This window comes from Amaranthus tricolor, chromosome 3 (assembly GCF_026212465.1).
Source record: "Amaranthus tricolor cultivar Red isolate AtriRed21 chromosome 3, ASM2621246v1, whole genome shotgun sequence".
NCBI classification, from domain to species: domain Eukaryota; kingdom Viridiplantae; phylum Streptophyta; class Magnoliopsida; order Caryophyllales; family Amaranthaceae; genus Amaranthus; species Amaranthus tricolor.
In genome coordinates, this window is record NC_080049.1 from 5,458,235 (window position 1) to 5,469,568 (window position 11,334).

Here is an 11,334-nt window from a genome sequence, read left to right on the forward strand (position 1 = left end):
ATATATATATATATATATATATATATATATATATATATATTACAACAAATAATCTAAACAAATAGTCCAACAACACACAATCAATATATGTTCCAAAAAATAGTATATGTTTAAACAAAATCAAAAACTATTTTAAATTAAACTCAATTCTAACTCAATCTCGCTTTTTAAAGTCATCACATTCATTGAACTGACCCTATTATCGCATACCTCCATTGTACCCTTGTGTGCATCTATAGAATGAGCTTTGTAACTAAACTTTATTCGATTTGGTTGTATATTTGGTCAACTTGCAGGTTTTTTAGAAGGATCCATAAGGAACAAGCGTTGGGAAAATTTTTTAAGAGTCTTCTCAATCTCTGCAATAAAGTTGCATTTGGAAATAAATAAGTATTTTATTTTAAACTGTAGATTTAAATTATAAAATTATTAATGAAGAATTTAAAAATAATAAGATTTCAAAAGTCATCCTCAAATTTTTATCTTTAAACACTTTTATAACAGATTTGACTTAAATTTAAATTTGAATATTTTTATTTGTTAAATACTAAATCTAAGTTAAATTTATATTTTTAAGTGAAATCATCATTTTCAAACGTATTATGAAATTTTTTTCAAAGTAGTCATTTAAATTTGCGACTTGTAATTTAAGTTATATGTTGTAAATTGAAAGGGACGATCATTGAGCATTGCATCATTCCATAATGTTTATTGAGCTACGTGAGGTGACGCAAGAAGACTCACAGACGGCTAACAGATAATTAAGGAAGAATTAAGTGGGCCTACTTAGTGACAATTAAGACAGAGATTGAAGGGAATTAAACAAAGATGTGGGAGAGATGTTAGATTTATTAATAATTAACATGATTATTATTACATAAATTCGATGCTTTGTCAACTAAATATTCCAACGAAATCTTCTTTAAACTATAAAATAATATTAGACAGAATCTTTACCAGAAATAAAAAAAAGTCAATAATTAAAACAAATTAAAACTAAATTAGAAGTATAATTACTTTGATTTAATATTTTGTATCCATCATTTAGATTGAATCTTTTTAACGGAAATTCAAAATTGTAAATTTTGTTTAATTAACTAGTGTGTACAATCTAGTGGGATATAAGATTCACACAAATTTGTATTTAAGACTCGGTCTAAATTTTTTTGTTCCTTTAGAGTGTATGGGGTGATAATAACTCAATGACTCAAGACAAGGCACGTCATTTGTGAGTAGCGATGAGGGTGCGAAGGAGTTGAGTGCATTGAACGTAGAGCGTATGGGTGCATTGGACAAAGCAAGGGAAGTTTTGATCAAGATAACAAGAGACTTTTAATGATGTTTTGACCATGCCTTGAACGAGGCAAGGTATGGAAAGAGGTTGCTCGGACAAGACAACGTGAATGCAAAATGTGCCAGGGCACTATGCTCGTTCGAGTAAGTTAAGTGCTCACCCAAGTACATTGGTCAAAAGCAGGCAAAAGGGTCTCAGAAGATGTAACTCGAACGAGCAAGGCCTAGGCTCGAACAGGCAGCAATTAGGAGTCAAACGGCTAGTTTTTAACGTTTTCACATTGAAGGGTGCATTATATTTCTGATTTATGGTTTCTTTATTAGTAAGTTAAGTGTGGATTTTAGAAGGTTGTACGCCTTTTATTTAAAGGACTTTAAACTTCATAAAATCAACACACAATACATATAGAGAGGGCTAATTCATAGTGAGAGGGCTAGAGTAAACACCAAGAGAATTTTTCTTCTATGTATTAGTATTGTGAGTGATCTCCGTTGTAAGATATATGGCTTGAGTGCTTGTTCTCACGTATGAGATTTTATTCATTGATGTATTATTGAATCTGTTAATAAAAATATTTTTTGAGGGGAGGTTTTCAAGATACCTTATAAACTTATGTTTGTTGTTTGTCATCTCTATTATTATTCATATTTTGTTTTTCATCATTTTTTATGTTGTTTCTTATCATTGTTCGGTCTAAGCACCTGCTCTTTCATTTCTAAGTTTCTTGAAAAATCATTGTAACTTGTAAGTACATTTCTATAAAAAATGTCACTAAAATTCTCATATTTATTTCTTCAATCTTTAAAATACTTTTTTACATAATTTAACTTGGTCACCTAAAAATTAATCATGATAATTCTAAAACAAGAAAATCAAAAAAAAAAAAAAAAACAAGATAATATCAAATGAATTTGACTATATTTTCATTTATTATAAATTTTTTCCCAATGAATTTGAATATATATTCAATTATTATTAGACATATGTCACATGACTTTAAAAATAAAAAAATAGAAAACGTCAATAATACCAAACGGGTCCTAAGCTAATAACAATTTTCAAAAGGAAAAAAAAATCAATACAAGGCCAAGTCAGAAGGGTTTGAATATAATTAGTTGCTAAATCACTAATTAAGCCAATAAAAAATTAAGGATTTATAGTTTGATTAATGGTGAAGTCGTACAGTACTTATCATCTCCAAATCATTAAGCATCCCTTTCTTCCTTTTTTTCAACGACTGACTTGTAAACACATTTATACCGTTACATTATACTTGCTACATTTAATTTTTTACGCAGTTTAATATGTTATTTTATTTATTTATATGTTAAATTATACAGATTTAAAAATTATAAAAAATTAGTATTATCAAAGTATGCGATTAGACGATTCAAACAAGATCTCACTTGACTATAATTTTACCGACACATTACCCGTAATATATAAAATAAGTTTAAATAATAAATAGTTCCCACAAGAAAAATATAACAATTATTTCAAAACCAACGAAGTATTATGTTTTATGAAGTTGACATATTTTATATGACCAAATTAAGTATTGTTCCTACACATAAAAAAAATGGGTAGGTATTAAAAAAATAATAAATATTTTCTAGTAGTAATCACTTTTTATCATATTAAGATGAATATTTATAACTTTAAAGTGATCCTTTATAATTTTAAAATAATCAATTAGAAAAATTGACTAATTATATGTGCTTATTTTATAATGAGACAATCTCATATAAATCTTATTATTAATGAACAAGTAGAGTCATATATATCAAACTAGTTTAATCGGAGTAATAGGTTCTCTCTTGAGATTTTTTTAAATTTGAAATATGGGCCGACTCATATAGGAAAGGTCTTTTGTAGAGACCGTCTCAATTAAGAATTTATGTTGGAAAAATATTGAGAATTCAATTGGTGTTCAAAATTATGATTGAAATTCATTTTATTTTCGCTTTTTGTTAAAGGTTTATAGTATTGGTAGAATTGAACTGACAAGCTAATGAGCTATTATCACTCTTTACTATTTAGGGTTTGTTTGGTAGTCAATCTACTATATAAGGAAAATACTAGTTGGAAATTAGCGTAATTTTGAGAAAATTTTTTGACAAGTTTAATGGTTATGTTTGGTTCCCTTTAACTATCTCATTTTCTTTGTATAATACATTCTAATACGAAACCATTTAAAATGTAGTATTAGATAATAATTGAAAGTTATGAACAAAAAAAAAAATTTATAATCAAAGTTTTATCACTATATAAATAATATAATTCATATCGTGAAAATTTACACTATAAATCATTCTCATTATCACTATTCAGTATCAATCACGAAAACAATATACATTCGCTAGTTTGTACATAGTAGGATTGTCAGTTGGGTGACTTCCAAAATACACCATTCTGTCGAACAATAATTTTTATTTTTTAATAGGATTGAACATTTTATAATTTTATGTCTAAAAATTAATTTTTTTGGCTCTTATACAGCTATATACTCCTATATTTGTCATTTATTTTAGTTGTAATATCATCACTTTCGGCCTTGAGGAGCTCTTATTTGTTGTCAGTAATTAAACTAAATAAATAAATAATAAATTCATCACATTAAGTGAATCTCGTCTCTCCTGCGTTGTTGGCACCTTATACACTAATCACCAATCATAGGGCCCCACAAATTTGGAACCACACACAAAACTAGAGCTGTTCAAAACAGACCCGACCCGAAAATTCGACCCGGAATCGAAAATTATTCGACCCGAAAAAATGTAAGTTTTTTAGGTTTACCGAACCGCAATTACCCGAACCGATACTTCACTCGAACTGTTTGATAACCGAAAAGGGCAAAATCGAACTCGAACTGCAACCGAATTATATAACCGACATATAAACCTTAACCGATGTTACCCGAACTGAACAGTGATCGACCCGAGTCAAATCCGACCCGAATTATGCACGTAACCGAATGTAACCTGACTAAAACGATTAAGATCGAACTGTTTTTAACCCGAACTGATACAAACCCGAACCGATTGTAAATCGAACTGTTATAAATCCGAATCAAATTTTCACCTAATTTTAGCAAATTAAGTCCAATTTCAGTTTTCTAATAATACAGAAAAAGGAAGAACACAAGTTCTATACAGAAGAGATTGCATACAGAATATATATATATATATGTATATATATATATATATATATATATATATATATATATATATATATATATATATATATATATATATATATATATATATATATATATATATATATATATATATATATATATATATATATATATATATATATATATATATATATAAACTAATTGAAATAAATTGATCTGCCTATTAGGGCTGGCAAAAGCTGACCCGACCTGCTAACCTAATCTGAAACCGACTCGAAATTAGCGGGTTTGGGTTTAGATTTTTGACCCAATTAATTAAATGGGTCAACTCGACCTGATCTGTTTATTAAATGGGTTAGGTTCAAGTTGAATATTTAAACCCGAAAAAAACCTATTTAACCCATTTATTAAATTTAAGACGGATCAACATTTGCCAAATACTTCGTAAAACTAAGATAATACCAATTACCATGTATTGAGGGATTTGACAGCTGAAGATGACTTTCAATAAGAAAGGAAGTTGTCCCACATCGACTAAGGGATTTGTCAGCTGAAGATGACTTTCAATAACAAAGGAGGTTGTCCCACATCGGCTATGAAAGATACTAATAAAAGAAAAATCCTTTAAATCACTTCCACAAATCTCATACCAACTTACGCAGCCACGCCGTGAGCACAAAGCGAACTATTCTTTCGCCTTTTACTAAAGAATACCGTGTGCTCGCTGCATTAAGTGGCATACGTTTATTTTTGGAGGAAGCCTTTAATTAAGGTTAAATGGGTCAAATGACCTGAAATATATGAATTTAATGACCTAAAAAAAAAGTAGGTTAAATGGGTCATTTGCAGGTTGATCCGATCTGCTACAGATCAGGTTGGGGTTTCAATTTTTGACCCATTAATTAAATGGGTCAGGTTCAGGTTAAGGGTTTATTGACCCATTGATATATGATCCGAACCTGAAAATGACCCAACCCGACCTGTTTGACACCCTTATCTGCTATATCTGATAAAACAATAGGTAATTATTTTTTGTAAGTAAATGAGCATACATCAATTAAAAACCTGACTATTAACTTATTTCGATATTGATCCGATCAATAGTTATCCGTAACCGATAACTACTCGAAAAATAAAGCTCAAACCCGATCTGTACCCGAAAAAACCGAACCAATTAGTAATCGATGACAACCCGAGACCGATTGACACTCGACACGAACTTCAACCGACACCGAACTGATGCTAACCCGATAGCTTGAATAATCGATCTCTAACCGAACCGTGACTAACCGACTCGACCCGAGTGTGACCCGTTGTAACACACAGCCGAAAAATAACCGATCCGAAATGCAACTGAATCGAATAACACCCGTCCGAAACCGACCCGATCAACCGAATGAACACCTCTACACAAAACAATACAACTATAGTACTATAAATGTGGAATTAGGATCCGTTCAATTACTTAAAATATAATAGTGGATTCGTTACTTAATTTAATGGTTATAATTGTTTGATGGAGTTTTAATACGAAAAATTTTGATATTTTATTTTATATTTTAAAGTAGGTGTTAAAATTCTACCATGAGTAATAAAAAAAAGTAATTATGAGGATTCTAATACATAAATGTTAACTCAAAATAGGTGTTTCATTTCATAGATGTTAACTCAAAAACTTGTGTATTATCATTATTCATTGTGTTCTTATTTTTGTTCAGAACAATTGATCAAACAACTAATACTCTCTCCTATTTATTTTAAGTATTTTATTTTTTTATTTGATCAAGTTATCTTAAATGTCTCATTTTTATTTAGAGTATGTTAATTTTACCAATTTACCCCACTAAACTTAACTTTTTCACACCTTTATAGCTACTAATCCCATTTTATCCCTATTAAAATTTAAAAACACAACACTTAATTATCATCAGATGCTGCTAACCTACGAATCATAATATGTTGTGCAACAACAATACTTTGTTTAATCAAGATCTAGAAGATACTGCTACCTCACCTCATGTAACACCCTCAGAATAGGTCGAACTTTTAAAAACACCTTTAATGAAAAACATGAGCCAAAACCTACTCATGGGAGTGTTACCGCCACATCTATTTCTAATAAAATAAAAATAAGGCTTAACGACTAAGAAATAACTCAATAACTTTAATCCAACAAAGGATCTTACAACATAAGAGAAGACTGAAACGCAATCTATGTCCATATAAAATTTAAACAACTTAAGATAAAATTTAAACTGAAATACGACTCTAACAAAAGCTATGTTTCTAGGTGATCCTCACTCCACGATTCCCACGCAATCAATAACCTGCAACATAAGAATGTAAGAAAAACAAGGGAAAAACTCCCAAAATCAGAAAATTAAGTAATTTCAACTCCATCCCGTAAAACGATTAAGTTTGAAATGATTTAAGAAAATAAAATATAATCAAATTGGAATAATTTTAGAAAAAAAAAATAATATATAGCTGAGTAAAAAAGAAACATTTTGTGAAAACAATATGTAAAATATCACATAAACCAATTTATTAATTTGATATTTAATAATGACAAACACATAATCAATTTTTAATTTGAGGGAACGAGAACGCCAGTAGGTCGAGGCTTTACCCCTATACCTACTTCATCAAGAGGTCGTCACCCCAAATAATTCAAGGCGAGCAGAGTAGTCTTAGGGAACCCTAGTGTGCACACCCCTTCTACGTGGATCACAACAAATAGAAGGAAGACCAAACATCGTATCAAGTATCAGAAATAATAATACCTGTCGGCAGCTATACTAACCAAACAGGGCAACCTGTTCATCACCCTTATACTTGGATCACAACAAATATAAGAGCTTCATTTCCCTCATGTTACACTTTACGTGATTTAATATATTTTAATAATTAGTCGCGAGCACACAAACATATAATCAAACATACATTATACATTTTATTTTATGATCATAGGTTTTCCCAAGAAAAATATATCTAAAAAATATTCAATTGCAATATTAATATCATAATATTTTTCTCCCAAATTCAATCGCATTTAAAAACATCATTAAAATAATAATATAACTTTCATCAAAATAATAATATTATAAGTATTTCTCTTTCAAATTAAACCGTATCTAATTTCGTTATATAAATAAAAAAATATAAATTTTATCAAAATAATAATTATAAATTCAAGTTTGACAAAATATAATTTGAGAATATATAAAACATAATATCATACAAAATAATGTCATATCAAATCATGCACCCATTTAAACACATTAATTATCACTTAGCACATAATACTAACGGGATAGTCCTAATTAGATGGACATTGAATATTACCTTGTCACGCGATCCTAGATAACGTACGCTCCTAATAATCTTTGTCTACGAATCCGCTGTCTTTAATATCGAAATCTTGCGTTTTCTTGACTAAATTTTAAGCAATTGGAAGATGGAGGAAGTACTTTGTAGGAGAAAAAAAGGAAATGTCAGTAATAATGTGAATGAATTAAGGATAATTGGTTTAATTTATAATAGGTAAGTGAGGTTAGTTATAAGATTTAGAGGGAGAAGTGGGAAGTTATTTGTTAATGGGGAGATTTTTTTATTATTATTTTTAAAATTTCTGAAATTTATTTATTTATTTATTATTATTATTATTATTTTTTCTAAAAAAAAGGGATGTTACACCTCATCACACTTCTAAGTGTTTTTTAGTTTATCCAATTAATTTTACTTTTTTTTTTTTTTTTTTTTTTTTTTTACAATGATCGCTCTAATCTCCTTTTCTTTTAATTAAATTCATTCATATATAGACTTATTTTTTCAACCATCTTAACCACTATTTCTATCATTAATTTGTTATTTGTTTTATTTTTCAACTCAATTCTTATTGGGCTCTATTAAATATTGTGACCTTTATCAATTTTCAATATTACCTTTAACTAGAAACATTTCATCATTATTCTTTCCTTCCGGTTATATTTTTTTCTTAAAAGAAATTAACATTTAACATGAACATGATGTTCATATGTATGTAGCTATAATAATGGAGATATATAGCACTCCATTATTATGTTAATTATATTGATAAGCATTTGATATGGTGATAAATTTTAAATTTGTTGGAATTTTAATTAACTTATTTTTGAAGTTTTATAATATTCACACTATCAAACGCCTCAAATTGTTAGAGATGGTTTATTCTACATCGATAAATTAAAAATGGTGCATGTGTTTTATAAGTTATTGGAGACCTTCTTCTCATTACCATATTCTTATAAAGTGTGTGCACCTCATGTCTTTCCATAAAGATGCTGACATTCACAATAAGTTCAATCTAATTTAACAAAAAAATGTTCTTTTAGCGAAATCATTTTTCTTAATAACACTCGATTAGCAAAGTACATTGTCAGGATGGAATCTGGCCAAGTGCTAGTTGTTCAATGGCACTGCTACTATATTATAAAGCTTCAAATAATAGTTTACATTAGTTTAAATTGCTTTTAATTTTTTGTTTTAAGACTTTAAACTTATGAATAACAAATATAAAATAAATAAGGCTAAAAAAATATTTTTTATATTTTTGCTCCATGTAGCCAAGTCGAGCAAGTAAATTAGAATATAAGCTAACATAAATAAATCAAAGGAAATATTTGACAAATAACTAAGTAATAGCTTATAATAATAAGTTATTTAAACCGACCAGATAATATATCAAACACCAATATTAAATGATTTGACCATTTAATATATATTTATTCCAATATTCAAAGACAAGACTATTACAATCACCAACAGCAAAATATGAATATTTTTCGTGGGTAGAGGCGGACTTAATTGGAAGCACAATATGTTCAATTATATCAGTTTGTTGAATTGTCTTATTTTAGGAATATGTCTCCAACCAATTTCAGAGGGATCACAAGGATAATTATTGCATCACCATTTCTCAGGTATATTCAACATTTTTTCATTATTATTAATCCTAATATTTTTGACAATTTTCTTAGACTAGTTTTACACTAAAATTTAAATATTCTATTTAATGAGAATAAAGGAAACGCAAGAATTATTTCTTTACAAATATTTAGTCCTCTAAAAGTTTTGTTCGGACTTATTTTATCCAGTTAGAACAATGTTTACAATCCCATTAAAATTGTAAAATTAAGCAATTTGATTGAAAATTTGAAAATATTAAAAATTGTGCACATTATTTTTATGTGGACTAAAAGCTAAGTATGTTTATTGTTACTCTTGAAGCGAGTCTTAGAGAGAATCTTAACACAATACTAACCGATAATATGTACCATACATCGTACGATTTGTACTTTAAATGAAATTTTTTTTGAAATTCTACTCATTTAAGATTCTTGTGGACCTTTTTTTTATAAAGCAATTGACAATCATACTATCACACTTGTACCTTTATAAAATAAATTCAAAAATATTTTTAGAATATAAATTGAGTTTAAAAAGAGTTTTGTATGAATCTAAATAATAAAAATGTTGAGTAAAGGCACTATATTTGAACTAAATTTTATTATACTCTCAAGTATTTTTACAACTCTTACACCTCTACTACTTATAATTTTCTACGCTTTAACCTATCACTACAACACTTTAGAAGAGGACACTACTTGGAACCCTTACTTGCTCTCTTGCTTAGTACCTACACTCATGCCATGACCACCTATTTATACTTCTCCAATGGAGCTATCTAGGTACAACATATTTTCTAAGAAAATTCTAGATTTAAGATATTTATACTTAGATATTTTTAGAGCACATTCTAGAGTTGAGATATTTTCTCATTCTCTAGATTATTATTCCAAAATATTTTCATTCTTTATTATTATAGAATTCTCTTGATCTTGAGCTTGATAGACTTGGGCTTGATAACTTGCGCCTCAACGTTGATCATCAACACTCCCCCTCAACGCTGACTTGCTACACATTCCAAGTTGTTCTCACATGTCTTGGAACTTGCCCGTACTGAATTCTTTTGTGAAGATGTCTGCAACTTGCTCTTCCGTCGGTGTCAGCTTCATTTGGATTTCGCCTTGCAGGACATTCTTTCGAATAAAGTGATAATGTACTTCGATGTGTTTGGTCCTTGCGTGAAATACTGGATTTTCTGCCAGACAAACTGCTGACCTGTTGTCACAATGAAGTGTTACCTGTCCGGCTGCTTGATGAAGATTTTTCAATAGACGTGTCATCCACGTGCTCTCCTGCGACGCCATAGTTTCCGCCCTATACTCTGCCTCAGTTTTTGAGAGTGACACCGTAGGTTGTCTTTTGCTACACCATGACACGGCTCCTGATCCTATGCTAAAGACAAAACCTGTTGTTGATCGTCTTGTGTCATAATCTCCAGCGTAGTCAGCATCATAGTAGCCAATCACTTGACATTCTTCACCTTTTTGATAAAGGATACCATAGTTTAGAGTACCCTTCATATATTGAAGGATTCTCTTGACAGCTTCCAAGTGTGGCTTCTTTGGGTTCTGCATATGGCGACTCACTACTCCAACCGCATATGCATTTCAGGTCAAGTGAGGGTCAGATACAAAAGACTTCCAACAAGTTGTCGATACATTCTTGTATCTTCGAGGTCCTTTCCTTCCCCTGTACGCAACTTGTTGTTTGGCTCCATAGGCGTCAAGAGTGGTTTGCACTCTAACATTTGGTATGCTTCTAAGATTTCTCTTGCATACTTGTGTTGACAGAGATTCGATTTCATTATAGCTGAATTTGTACTATGTTCTTCATTGAAAAGGGAAAAAGAAAAAAAATGCTTGAAAAGAGATAAGCCCAGCTAGGTTGAAAGCCCGAAAGGGCGACCTATGCAAAAGAGCGGCATTGAATGGGTGAACAAGTGAGAATTGAAAAAAAT

General features: G+C 29.6%; 1 non-coding gene across 1 annotated transcript; it reads left to right on the plus strand.

The window, feature by feature from the left end:
* Positions 1-5,090: 5,090 nt before the first annotated feature.
* Positions 5,091-5,206, plus strand: LOC130809531 (U5 spliceosomal RNA). Its single transcript, XR_009040835.1, has one exon. It is a non-coding gene; the product is annotated as a U5 spliceosomal RNA (small nuclear RNA).
* The last annotated feature ends 6,128 nt before the right edge of the window (positions 5,207-11,334 follow it).